The sequence below is a fragment of the Protopterus annectens genome, chromosome 8.part0, assembly GCF_019279795.1.
Source record: "Protopterus annectens isolate FY-2018-M chromosome 8.part0, PAN1.0, whole genome shotgun sequence".
NCBI lineage: Eukaryota > Metazoa > Chordata > Ceratodontiformes > Protopteridae > Protopterus > Protopterus annectens.
The window spans coordinates 1,594,904,507-1,594,919,450 of NC_056741.1; positions in this window are offsets into that span (position 1 = coordinate 1,594,904,507).

Below are 14,944 nucleotides of genomic sequence, written 5' to 3' on the forward strand. Positions count from 1 at the left end.
GTGTACCCATGACAGGTATCTGTCACCCCAGCATGCTCCACCTATGGTTGTGTAGCACATTATAGTGTGTGGCTCACTGTGACATACATTCCCAATGCTGGAGCACATCCATTAAACATCACTTGGACATACCATTAATAGGTCTCATCCATATGTAAACTGAGTTACCCATTTGATTGCAGTATGGAGTAACAGCCATAGTACAGTCCACATACAAAACGCCATAACACGTGTACAAATCCCAGATGCCCAAGTGGTAAATGCACTGACTGTCGTGCATGTTCCCGGTACCACATCCTGCAAGGGACATTATGTAATCCCGAAGGCACGAATAATGGATGGTGGATGCAGGTCATCAGATCAGGTTTAGCACATGTTAGCAGGAATATGCGTTGTCCAGTGCTGGTAAGCGTCGTTTAAACATGACTATACAGATATGCGCAAAACAGGGCTAAGCTTCTCTGAATATCGTGCAGATCACGGTCAATGATGTCCAGAACAGATGAAACTAGCATTATTCACCCCTGTACTAATAGTGCCTGCTCTGAAGGGTAAAACAACCACTGCCAGGAGTAGAACACGCAATCATGTACACAATCACCTAACACTAAGCTACCCAAGATGTACTAACGGCAGGTGCGTAATGTGACAGATTCAAACACAAACGTGCGGAGTCCAGGAAACAGTATACACCGACATGTACACAATGAAAAGTGTATTCTCCCTCTAACTCTCTCTCTCTCTCATATATATATATATATATATATATATATATATATATATATATATATTAGAGATAGAAAGGGTGATAGAGAGATATATGTTGATATATACAGATTCACCTATATCTGCAAATATATAGATAGGTCAACGACATGTACACAACCATGGAGGTAGAAATAAATAGGATACTGCCAACTATGGAATGTGTCACATACCGACATGCGTAATCATGAGGCTTAAAGACCGAAAGAACACAGTACCGGAACACTGGAACTGTGTGTAATATTATCACGATATTAAGGGACATTTAGTTATCGCTGCCGGTGTTGCGGTCCACGTAGGTACTGTGTTCAACTGTGTTTGTGATTGCTGTAGTCTGTGTATGTGTGTGTTGAGGGTGCCATGTGCATTTCCGTGGGACTGTAATGTGTGTGTGTGTGTGTGTGTGTTTGCATCGTGTGTCTGTTAGTGCTAACTCGGAGGTAGATCAGTACGGTAGGTGTGGTCATAGCTGGACGTAGGCATATGGTTACCACCTGTCCCACTTTAAGAGGGACAGCCTCTCCCTGGGCAGTTGTATTCTGACAAAAAATATTAAAAAGGGAAAATGTCCGAGATTGTAGGACATAATTATGTCCCATATATTATGTAATAGTTGCATTAAATATTTATGCCTGTATCTACAAAACGTAAATGTTACATGAAACATGATAAGTAGCTAAAGTGCTACAAGAATAAGTATGTATTCAAGATAAAAGTATGTTCTAGCCTGTGTACTGACCATGGGTATGTGTCGGCCTGTAAACACCAATGTGTGTCCTGCAAATGTCCCCCTATGGCCATTTGAAAAGGTGGCAACCCATGCCAAAGAGGTTCAGTCACCAACACAACTGCAATGAGTGCAAATATCTGTGACAGAAATACATGAGACAGCTGTCATTTAGTAACATTCCTTCACATATCGCTGTATTTCCGGAGGTATGGAAGTATCAACCTCACCTGCATACTATATAGAAACCAATTAACAATGGCTCAATGTATAAGCCCGTAACAACCATAGTTCAGTCTACTAAGTGATAGGTCTTCAATTAGGGAAGGAGCCCACACACATATATGGAATATGTTGAAATGCAGTCCCCACAAACCTGTATATGCTATGTACACCCACCTACATCTCCCCCACACCCGAAACAATTGCAATACAGACTGTAATAACATCACAAACATCCACTCACTCAATTACATCTGCAGAAGCGTTAACATACCTTGTGAGAGACACATTTGTAAAGGTGCCATGTGAAATCGTAGCTGTTGTATAATGGAACAGACAGCGATGTTACACGTTTTGTTTGCAATAGTCCCTTATCAGACGGTTGAGATGACAGGTACACTCACATGTAGAACCACATACTCTAGCCGTCACACACAATCCATGGGGGACATGAATTCAAAATATCCATGTCTCTACAAATAGCAGTTGCAATTCCTCACAACAAAACACATACCATCTCCCTGAAGGTAGGGCAAAAGGGCAATTCCCAAGTGGAGAATTAAATTATACCCCACTGTTGCCGCATAATTGACAAATGGAGTAGCTGCACAGTTGATGTGCATGTAATAATTTACTCAGGAACACCAATTGGCGTCAGGAAACCACATGTTACAGGTATCGACGTATATAAGGATGACTTGCCATACATTCAAACTGTATGCTCATACCATAGAACCGTTTAAACAGTAAAGGTGTAAGAGATATTTACGAAGCTTTGGAACGCTAACAAGGTATGTAGAACACTCAGTATGTTAATGTATGTAGAGCCCGTTTTGTATTAATTAAAAGTGTACGCAATGCATAAAGTGGGAAAAGGTATTATGCAGTGATGTCTTGTTGAGCATAGTAACGCTTGTAGAAATTGTGTGTCCTGCTGTGGGCCACAAGGTAAACATCACATACACCACAAGGGATGTTACATGATGGCTTTAAACAGAACAATTCCACACCACCCACCGTCAGTGGTAGGGTATGTCCAACAAGTACGTGCCATAGCAGGGGATAGTATATGTTGATATACTGTCACAGTAGGCATGTGTATGGGCATATAATGACAATAACATGCCTAAGGTGGTCCTGCTGTGCAAGTATGCTTTGCATTATGGGATAATGTGTAAAATATGTGTAATGTAAAGTATTGTAGGTAAATATGTCAGATATTCTACACAGCACAACTGTTATATCATGCAAACAAAAGGTATCGTCTATTGGCATGTACAATACACAATAACAGGATACATATGGCTTGTAGTCACGGGACACTGTAACAGCATGATAGCTAATCGAAATGGAAGAGCTACTCAATTAACCATGCACAAAGGACATGTAATAGCTTCACAGGTTCATAGTGAGGTACTATGCTGTCTGGCAAGTCTATGTGTAAGCCCAATTACAGTGTTTACACCGGCGGCACCTCTCTAGGGTAGTGTCCTGTCTGTGAACAGCAGAACCATGTGTTACCTGCACCTCTGTACAGTACAGCCACTGCAGTGATCCCTGGTGTATCAGTGTGACCGCCTACAGAGTCACCTATGACTGGTGTGTTGGGTATGTTATAACACCCTATTGGCTGTAGTTGATGGGCACACGTGAGTCTGTGGGCTATAAGTAATTCTTGTTGTGTTTGGTAATGGGGGCTGCCTCTGGTGCCTACACAGAGTATGGAGAGGTTCTGCAAATGTCGTACTCATACTATGTGTGGCCTGTGGTGGTGGAGATCTGAGACTATGTGATGAGTGGGGTGTGTTGCAAATGTTCAACGTCCCCACATGAATGTCAGGTTCAGTCTGGGTTGGTGAGAGCATTACCCCCAGCATGGCTACATATGTGCATCCCCCACAGGCTGTAGTGTCGTATGTTGGGAGGTGAGCATTGACTGTATACATGAGACAATTGCTCTATTGCCACGTTTGCCATATTCATCATATAGACAGGCAATAGCACTGGTAGGTGACACTTGAACAGGCCTGTATATTCAACCATGTCTCACAAGATATGTGAGTTATGTGTGTACAACAGCTGTTGTACTGTAAGCAAGCTGGAAATGTAAGGACAGACAGTGTACTTGTAAGAAATGAGTTGGAATGGGTGCTATAGTAATTAGTAGCTCATGAAGTGCTCACATGTTCTGAACAAGTGCTGAGCATGAATATGCAATACAGATAGGGTGTTGGATAATATCAACCCACTGCAACCCACAAGTGGAGAAAACAGTCATAATTGGAGGCACTGCACTATCACCCTGCTGAGTATGGTCTGCAAGTCTATGAACCTTTATCAACGTAGATGTTAGCAGTACAGAAGTAGATGACAGTACGGATGATTTCACACTGCATAGCATACCTGTGACAGATCATAGGACATCATCACCCATACCGTGTTCCAGCTACACTGAGTATAGTAGATGTACCTTTGTATGTCACAGGAGTGTTCTACCAGTGGCCTGTTGACAGAAGCAACACTACAAAAGGTGTCTGAGTGACATGTGCATATCACACCAGTGGCAGCTACAGTAAAACAGGGTTAATGTTGTGTACTCCCCCCTCATTGTAGCCCATACCACACAGACAAATGGGAGGCATCTGTATATGTAAGGATGTGAATGTCCATGACCTAGGAGCAATAGCTGTCTCAGTGTTGTGGACAACATACGGAATGGGCTTTGTGGGTGAGGTGTGTGACATATGTGCACAATCTGACAGCTGATAATAGCATTGTCACCGCTAGGTGAATAACCCTGTACCCATTAACTACCACCTAGGCAGCGGTCACCATTATGGACACTGTGTAAGGGATGGTGCTGTGCAGTTCACCTCCCTGAGTTGGTGACGTCTCCAGGCCTATTAGGTAGTCATACGAGGCATCCATGTCATGACAGGGTGCCATCCATGAGCATGGAGATCATTGGACAGGCATACTCAGCACTCAGGTGACCGATATCGGATCACATATCACCTTTAAGGGGTATTGGCCATGCGTGGATGGGCAATACCAGCCTTCACAATCCTTACCTCCACTATGCAGCATGCTGGCTACCTTGTATATAGACATGTGCTACACTGTGATTTTGGACATGCTACACATACATATCCTGATCTGAAAGACATACGTCATGGACAGCCACCATCCTACTACACGGATCGCCACATGCTGGACAGATCCCTGTGCCATACATGTTACATACTCCTGACATACCATGCAACCCTGTCCATCAAAGCTGCACATGTCATCTCTGTCATACATGGTGTGATGACCGCATGGTAGATGTATTATTAACTCTCTGGATCAGTAATGTGGCACTGATGCACCTTGCGGTGGCAAAATGGCTGTCGGATACAGCTAGAAAACCTTGCCCATATATGGTATAGTTGATAAGCATCCCTGCAAATGACGTCCGGCTAGACATTGTCCCATGTCTATCACATGTGCAACACAGGCGATACGTGGCAGGATGTTGAACTGCTGTACAGTGCAGTGTAGATGTATATGGCAAAACACATGCATGTAAAGGTTTCCGTGCATATGTGTGCATTGTCACTGCTCATGTCCATTAAGGCAGTGTATGTGTTGATATGTGACATATACACAGCATCAAGGTCAACAGCATTACTGTTGACATATCCAGGCATGTGCTGATAGGTAAGAACACCAGTACAGGCAAACAGACATGCCCACATCAAGACAGCATTCACATGGAGTATGAACAATGTAATGAGGTGACACACATATATGTTGATGATATCCAATGCATAACAGGTGTTACATGTGTGTGACACAAACATGTCAGTCGTGTCAGTGTCATGACGATTTGCAAAGATAACTGTTCAGATGTACTAGATTTAATACAAATGTATGTGCAACTGTATCTCTGTACATCTCTGTGATACTGCGACCTGTCTCCATCATTATGTCTTCCAGATACTGCCTCATTCACGCCTGCCAGCGTATAGCCGCCTGGAGGATGATGCCCTCATCATGTACCTCCATGAGAACTACGAGGTGTTGTTTAGCCATGTGCCACAGCTTGCCCAGCAGCGTGATGACCTGTGGCAGGACCTTTACAGGAGGGTTAATGATGTGGGTGGCCATAACCGCACCTACCAGCAGGTGCACAGACACTGCACGGACCTGATACGACATGCGAAACAGCGTGCCAATGCAATCACCAGAGAACAAGGCGGAACAGGTGGTGGGCCACCAACCCAGCCCCCACTCACACCCACCGAGGAGCTACTGGTCAGCCTAGGGACACCCTCAGAACAGCATCCACAAACACTAGCTGCCATCGTGGAGGTGGGTGTCTCCCAACCAATGAGCCTGGAGTTGCCTGGTAAGTCACTACTGCACATATGATTATTATATCCCATTTAGTTGCATGTGTCACTGTACAATATGTAATGTAACATCATATGCAAGGTATGTTTACACACATGCCGCATACTACATTATGCTACCCTGTGTATGCACACATGTGCATACTATATGCTATTGCACAGGCGAATGTGTTAACATGCACAGTGCACCCTGTGGCTGCCATACAGTCATGGATAATGTCCAAACTGCTGTGTTACCCCTATACAGGTACCTCTGGTGTGCCGCACAGACATCAGTCCGTTGCAGGTGAAACAGTTATCAGTTTCAGGCATGTTAATGCATATATCTATATGCCATGTGGCCAGTTAACACATGTACACATAATGTATGGTCCAGTCACGATATACAGGTCGCATCTGTCATCATTCACACTGGCTACCCATGTGCAATATATACAAACTAAATGAAACACTGACATGAAACCACAGTATCTGTCATTGCTAGATGTGTGGACAGCTGTGCATACAACGGTGGAGGTGTTAAATGTAGGCATATGTACTATACATTGGAACAACACATGTGTGGTACGCATACAGTACCACACAGTGAGCTGGGATATGGGCAGCCCACAGGAGTCACTATTGTGTGATATGCCCCTGCAATGGGTGCACACATTGTGATGTGCCATCTGACATGTCCCAGATGTGTAGTGTTCCAGCTGCAATATTGTCTCACTATCCGATAATACATACCCCACATACCAAACATACAACCCGTTGTCGGCATAGCCCTGTGGACAGTGACATATCTGACATCTATGGGTGTATGTCATGTGGGACAACACAGACATGTGAGATAGACGGCCATCACAAACATTTGGCCAACACATGTTCACACATGGCCATGGAGGATGGCCAGAGACATGTAGCCATACAGTTGTTGTGATGTGTATACACCCTGTTGCACATTGTCCACACATGGTCCAACTATAGCCTTAGTTGACTGATTATATAGTTGATGTGGAACACTGGACATCCTAAAAGCCTGTGCACAGCTAGTGGAGGTGTCACTTAATTCAACCATAAAAGATGTGTTGAACATCACGACTCTGTCATAGCATGACAGCAGTCACCTGTACAGCTTCCACAGACATTGACACCACATCAGGCCACAGATACTGTACATTTCCCCTGCTGCTGTAGGACATCACTGTCAGCCGTGCACCTCATGTGTGTGGTACATTAATGTCATGTGGGACATGGTGTTTTGACAAGTCTGCCATGTGTGGACATGGTTGCCAGGCAGCTAAGACTTTGTAGTAGTTGTGCAGGGGTGTCATCCGTAGGTCTTCCAGTGACCTGTCACATGACACAGCATGGTTTGGTGTGTATACACCTCAGCGACGTGGGTCACAATCCACAGTTATGTAATGTGTATGCATGCAGTTATGGCTATGCACTGTGTGCGTATTACACACTGTATAGCAATATAGATGCCTCATGATGCCATGCAATGGCACAGTGTCTGTACTTCACACTGTATATCAATGTAGATGCCTCACACTACCCTTCAATGCTCATGCACATTTGCTAAAAGTGCATTCTATCTGTAGGGCATACAGACAACACTGCAATGTGATGCCCATTGCAATGCTGTACATGTGTCAGGACACCATTGTGTCAGACATGTATGCATGTCAATGCACACATCAGCAGATTACATGTCAAGGTCACTTCAGCCATGTGTACTGTTAACCTGTGCTGGTCCACATGGTGTATCACAGGGATGCATGCTTACTACCATGATTGTGTGAACTGCATGGCTACTGATATGACACCTGCTTGCTGTTGTGTGCAACCCAGGGAGGTATGATAACTACCACTATTAATGTCTGAGCTGCATGTTGTCTGCTGTATCACATGCATGCTGCATGCCGTCTGTCAAATCACATGCATGGTGTGTCTGTGTGTCTGTGTGTCTATTATAATGTAGAGTCTTTCTTTGCATTCACAGGTGATGTAGGTGCATTACCCTCCTGCGGTCCATCTGATGTTAGTGTCCCCACAGATACTAGCAGTGATGAACATATGCATGAGGTACAGGCAGGGTTGTCAGGGGCTGAATCTGTGCCAATGGTTGCCATTCCAGTTATGTCCCCCTCTTCCCCGCACACAGTTCTCATGCCAACACATACCCCATCACCAGTGGCCATAGAGGAAGGACAGTCAGCGTGTGTTAGCTTGGAACAGGAATGTGTGGTGGCTACAGAAGGTGTGTCTCCAAACCATGGTGTCAAGTTAATGACTGCAGATGTGCCACACAGGCATGTGGCCAGTGCTGCTCATAGGAGGACCTCTGGCAGACATGCACCTGCAGGACAGAGCGCAGCAGTTGGTGTCACCAGATGCATGTTCCAGACTGTAATGGCGGCACAGGCACGTGCTGAATGGCAGAACAGTGAAGGGCAGAGGCTTCAGAGGGCTGCTATCCATACTCTAAACGACAACATCCAGGCATTGGCAAATGCTCAACAGCAGATTGCTGATGTTCTGGACAGGCGATTGGGTGACATGGTTTGAATCCTTGACTTTGGCATGGCAATCCACGAGCGTGAGCTGTCTGTGCTGGAACATCTGGTAGGAGTGAGGCGTAGGCCACATGGATGTAGGCTAGCTACACCACCTAGTGCAGGTCAACATGAATGAGCCACCTCACATGCCCGCTCCCATAGTGCCGGTAGCAGTAGCAGTGCAGCTGGTGCTGCGCTGTCCACACCAGGACACAGCAGGCCATGTGGACGTGGCCTTGAATGTTCCCAGTGGGGACATGGTTCCAGTGTACAAGTGTCATCAGACAGTAGCCAATCTGTACCTCCACCTGGTAGTGCCCGTGCAACCCCTGGCAGGCACAGGTCACATGGTCGTGGCCAGACACAGTGAGCTGTACATCCTGGTCTGTACAATCTGGAGCTGTCAATAATACCCCTGTGTAGGCCTGACAAAAGGCAGGACTGTGTGCACACATACATGCACACAGCAGAAACATCTGTAGGGCACCGCAACACCCACATGCATAATGACCATACATGTCCAATCAGATCACCAGACCTTACTCACACACATGATGTCATCCACTGGTGCAGCCTATGCCCCTGGCAAACATTATCACCCTGTGCATACAATGATGCCTGTGCCGCATCCCTGTCATCCACACCATCGGTGCAGGGACATGCTCATATGGTCTGATGCACAGGGTGAACAGAATAGTGAGATAAGTGTATATTACATTAGTTGTGTACTGTTGACACGCACCAGACATACCATGTAGTAAGGTTTATAATGCATTGTTATATGTTCACAGTATGTGTCTTGGTAACAACGGTAACAGCATGTTGGTAATTATGCCCTGCGTCCCTCCTTAAGGTCTACTTGCATGTGCCAATAAATAGCAGTGTTTGCAGTTTCACATGTGTAAATGTGGAGTACTCACAGGCATGTATGGCAATACCAGCATGCTATACGTAGCCTCAACCTCACTGTTAGAAAGGCTACCATTCCACAGATGTCCACACATCTACTGATCCAGAAGCATGTGGGCTGTTTAATAGGCTACAGTGGCTAGAGACGTGACATCCATACCAGGTCACATCACAGGTATGTTGACATGGTGCTGGGGGTTTACACAGCAGTCTGGCCAATGATAACGTTAGAGGCCACTTGATAGCATGAGGCCTCACTGTGTAGCAGTAATACCCTGTCACATTACAGGATGAGAACACACACAGACATACACAGAAACACGCAGTAACATGCCCACACTCACGGGGTTAACAACACTATAATGCATACTCGATAGTGTTGAGGTGAGGACCCCTACCTATGTGGTAATCATCCTCACAGTACTGTGCACCCACACGACGTGACAGAGAGAATGAACATGTACAGGTAGCCAGTAAGGCTGAGATCAATGTCATCAACAGGGTAGTAGACTGCATCACCATGAGGGGTTAGGGATCCTGTCTGTTCTGTATGGTAGCATACACCCTCACTCCATGCACCAGACAGCAATACATACATATACACACACACACACACACACACACACACACACACACACACACACACACACACACACACACACACACACACACACACACTGTGGAGTCCACAAATGTCATTCACATACAGATAGCTGACATGTGTGTGATACACACACCACCCCTGCCTACGTCATGCTTTCCACACTGCAGTATGTACAGATCTCTACAACAGTGTACAGGGGTGTGTAACAATTGGGATGTATTCCCCACCATATGTGGCATATATGGTCACACAAGCAAACACACATGGCAGTACTGTGAATGATACACCTGCTATATGATGATACGTCTGACAGACATGGAGCAGTATTGGCCGCATTATGTGTACCAACACTACCTTTGGCAATTGTGCTGCTATATGCACACAGGAGGATGTAAGTGTTACAGGTGTCAAGTGACTTATAGTCAGTAACACCCTGACCACTGTGTAGGTTGCATGTCTTCACCGTCAAGTAACAGTAACATAGCGTACTGTTTGCACATGTAATGGTAGGATGGCTTGTGACACACCTGTGAGCCGTCTTCGGCAAACATCCATCTGCAAAGGTGGATCACCACTTCATGTACACACATCCATCCATACCTGATGTACATCCTACCGTACTGTCAGTATTTCACCATATACAGGTGTCAATGATGGGGCTGCATTGCAACTGCATGTTGTAGTTAGGCACAGATGAATTACATACATCAGCTACTGCACATGCATGGTAGCTGCATGCACACCACTACATGTACATGTGTGTTGGTCCTACATGCCTGTCATGTAGCCATGTTTGTATACATTGCAATTGGTGGACATGTGTGATGACATACATAACACATGGACTGTTGTATGATATGATGGCCAGTCAAAATTGCTACCTTATGTACTGTTAACATTCAACAGCCATGGACCTAGCTTCCATGTGCATGCATGTGATTGCTGTAGCCACTTGTCTGCACGGAGGACAGCAAAAGCTATGCTATGTACATATGTGTTTTGTGTGTGTGTGTGTGTGTGTGTGTGTGTGTGTGTGTGTGGTCCATGTACATATCCACTGCGATTACATGTATGTCATATCCAAACATGAGTGTTCTTTGGTGTACAGCGACAGTCATCTGTTACAGCTGTGTAAGACCCAGGGCCCCTGTTATGTGTAGAGCCGACCTGGTTATGAACAGTGGTATCTTACAGCTGTGTAAGACCCAGGGCCCCTGTTATATGTAGAGCCGACCTGGTTATGAACAGTGGTATCATTGCATTGCATAACACATGATGGAACCCTGTCAGTACATGTGCAGTCTGCACAGTTGCTGTAGACCTATGTACAGTCCACTGGTCATGAGTCACATGGTGTTGTGGTAATGTATGGATGTGTATTGCTGGTCCAAGGACATGGTGATGTCTGAGGGCTACATAGTAGAATGTGGCATTTACCTCTGTGATCTGCACCTGAGACATCTGAGATGGCTCTTGAGTGTGTACTGGTCAGTACATGTGAGTGGCCTTCATGTACGTGGGGACAGTAACACCATACTGTGCCCTTCTGTGTTTAGAATCTGTGTGCATGCAAGACAGCCCTTCACTACTACTAAGTGTGTGAGCATGCCCAGTACGCCGTTGTGTAGATGGACACACAGTACATTCCAAACTGTGCCCTTCCGTGTTTAGAATCCGTGTGCATGCAAGACAGCCCTTCACTTCTACTAAGTGTGTGAGCATGCCCAGTACGCCGTTGTGTAGATGGACACACAGTACATTCCAAACGGACGTGTGATACTAAGTGTGTGAGCATGCCCAGTGACACCTTGTGTCGGTTATGTGCCTCTGTGTATGGGCATGGCCATTGACATCCTGTAAAATGATGGTGGTCATCCAGGCAACAGATGTCCATACCCCACGTCAGGATGGATTCCTACATTGAACACACTGGTTGACTGTCTTGAAGGGTGTACTGTCTGTGGTGCGTCTCATATCTATGTAGTGTTGTAATAGTGCTCCGTAGATAGGCAGTTGTCCTGCTCACACCACTGCCATGTGTTTGTCTACGTCTACCTTGGGACAGTAATATGCTTTTAGACTGCTCACTCTCTATACATTCCCTATTGGCGTCTTTGCCTTTGCGAATGATGTCATCCACCTAGAAGTATGCATCTGGGAATGCTGTGTTCCAGTAATCTCGGTAGCGTGTTCTGTAACTGCGTAATGCTGTAGTGTTAAAGTAGTTAGGTGTATGTTCAACTCTCAGCCCTGCCAAGTGTGTGTGTGTGTTTTCAGCTGCCTGGGGACAGATTAATGCTTTTAGACGGCTCACTCCCCATACATTCCCTATCGGCATCTTTGCCTTTGCGGATGATGTCATCCACCTAGAAGTATGCCTCTGGGAGTACTGTGTTCCAATAGTCTCGGTAGCACGTTCTGTAACTGCATAATGCTGTAGTGTGATTAAGGTAGTTAGGTGTATGTTTGACTCCCAGCCCTGCCAAGTGTGTGTGTTTCCAGCTGCCTGGGCACAGATTAATGGTTTTAGATGGCTCACTCCCCATACATTCCCTATTGGCATCTTTGCCTTTGCGGATGATGTCATCCACCTAGAAGTATGCCTCTGGGAGTGCTGTGTTCCAGTAATCTCAGTAGCATGTTCTGTCACTGCGTAATGCTGTAGTGTGATAAGATAGTTAGGTGTATGTTCAACTCCCAGCTCTGCCAAGTGTGTGTTTGTGTGTGTGTGTTTCCAGCTGCCTGGGGAAAGAATAATGCTTTTCGACGGCTCACTCCCCATACATTCCCTATCGGCGTCTTTGCCTTTGCGGATGATGTCATCCACCTAGAAGTATGCCTCTGGGAGCACTGTGTTCCAGTAATCTTGGTAGCGCATTCTGTAACTGCATAATGCTGTAGCGTGATAAGGTAATTAGGTGTTTGTTTGACTCCCAGCTTTGCCAAGTGACTGTGTGTGTGTGTGTTTCCAGCTGCCTGGGGACAGAGTAATGCTTTTAGACGGCTCACTCCCCATACATTCCCTATCGGCATCTTTGCCTTTGCGGATGATGTCATCCACCTAGAAGTATGCCTCTGGGAGTGCTGTGCTCCAGTAAGCTCAGTAGCGCATTCTGTAACTGTGTAATGCTGTAGTGTGATAAAGTAGTTAGGTGTATGTTCGATTCCCAGCCCTGCCAAGTGTGTGTGTTTTTCCAGCTGCCTGGGGACAGAGTAAGGCTTTTAGATGGCTCACTCCCCATACATTCCCTAGCGGTGTCTTTGCCTTTGCGGATGATGTCATCCACCTAGAAGTATGCCTCTGGGAGTAATGTGTTCCAGTAATCTTGGTAGCGCTTTCTGTAACTGCATAATGCTATAGTGTGATAATGTAGTTAGGTGTATGTTTGATTCCCAGCCCTGCCAAGTGTGTGTTTACAGCTGTCTAGGGACAGAGTAATGCTTTTAGATGGCTCACTCCCCATACATTCCCTATCGGTGTCTTTGCCTTTGCGGATGATGTCATCCACCTAGAAGTATGCCTGTGGGAATGCGGTGATGCTGGAACTCGGTAGCGCATTCTGTTACTGCATAATGCTGTAGTGTGGTAGACTAGACAGGCAGGTGCTCGATTTCAAGGCATGGCAGGTGTGTGTGTTTGGAAGTTATACCGTATGTGTTGGTATCTGTGGGATGTGTTCAGTTTGTTTTGTTGCTGAACTATATAGTGTCCACAGCCCACATATTCTGCCAAGACACTGGGCTGTCAACACATACATTCGCCAATAGGTCTGGTGAGTAAATGTCAGCAGCCCTACTCTTACCCTTGATACGGTTTGACCCATGTGACGCAACAAAACACACGTGCCTTGATAGTAACAACACTACATGATGAAGGTGGCACATGTAGTTTCCTTTTCATTCCTGTCTAATGCTTTGCTGTCATGTGGTCCACTGTTGTGATATAAATGCCATATCTACATATGTGTGTACATGTATATGTGTGTATGGATATATATATATGTATATGTCCATGTATATATGTATACAAATAATATATATGATATATGTAGATATAGAGGTAGACATAGATGTGAACATATAAGTCTGGGGACATCAGCACTATTGAATGTTTGTGCCGGATGATCTGTACGTGATAACCTGGGATCTACGTATATCTGCCATGGCGTTGTGGTAATGCACATCGTCTATAGTGTGCATGGTCACGGGTTGTAGTCGTGTAGACACCAGTTATTTTGTTGCTGGGAAGACTATGGGATACCGAATATGGTGATAGTAAGGCACCTGTTGCCAGTTGTGTACGGATCTGAGCAACACTGAGCAGTGGTTATTAATTTGGAGGTTCGGTATGGGTCATATAACTATTCATTAGAAGACTATACTATGCAGATGAGGTTGACAATAGTGTATCCCATTTATCATCAGGGTGTGAAGCAGGTCCCTGAAGTGTATGTGTGTAGTCAGCCGGGTGCAGGGCTCGAATATAGTTGACAGCATGGGAGGGGGGTCAGGCATACTGTAAGAACATTGCAGAACTGTGCCTCGGGAGTGCTCCTGCCTTAGCACGCCTAAGCTAGGGGTGTGTCTATACCTGCCTGGTGACATTGGGAGGGATGATAGCAGTGATGGGGTAGTCAGGGTGCACAGGCTGCACAAACAGGTGTTGATCAGCACAATCAGCAGATGACATGGCCAGCCTGCACATGAACAGTACGGTAATGTGAGCAAGCAGCATACACACAGGTTTCGTCTGCACTCTACACCACCGGTGTAT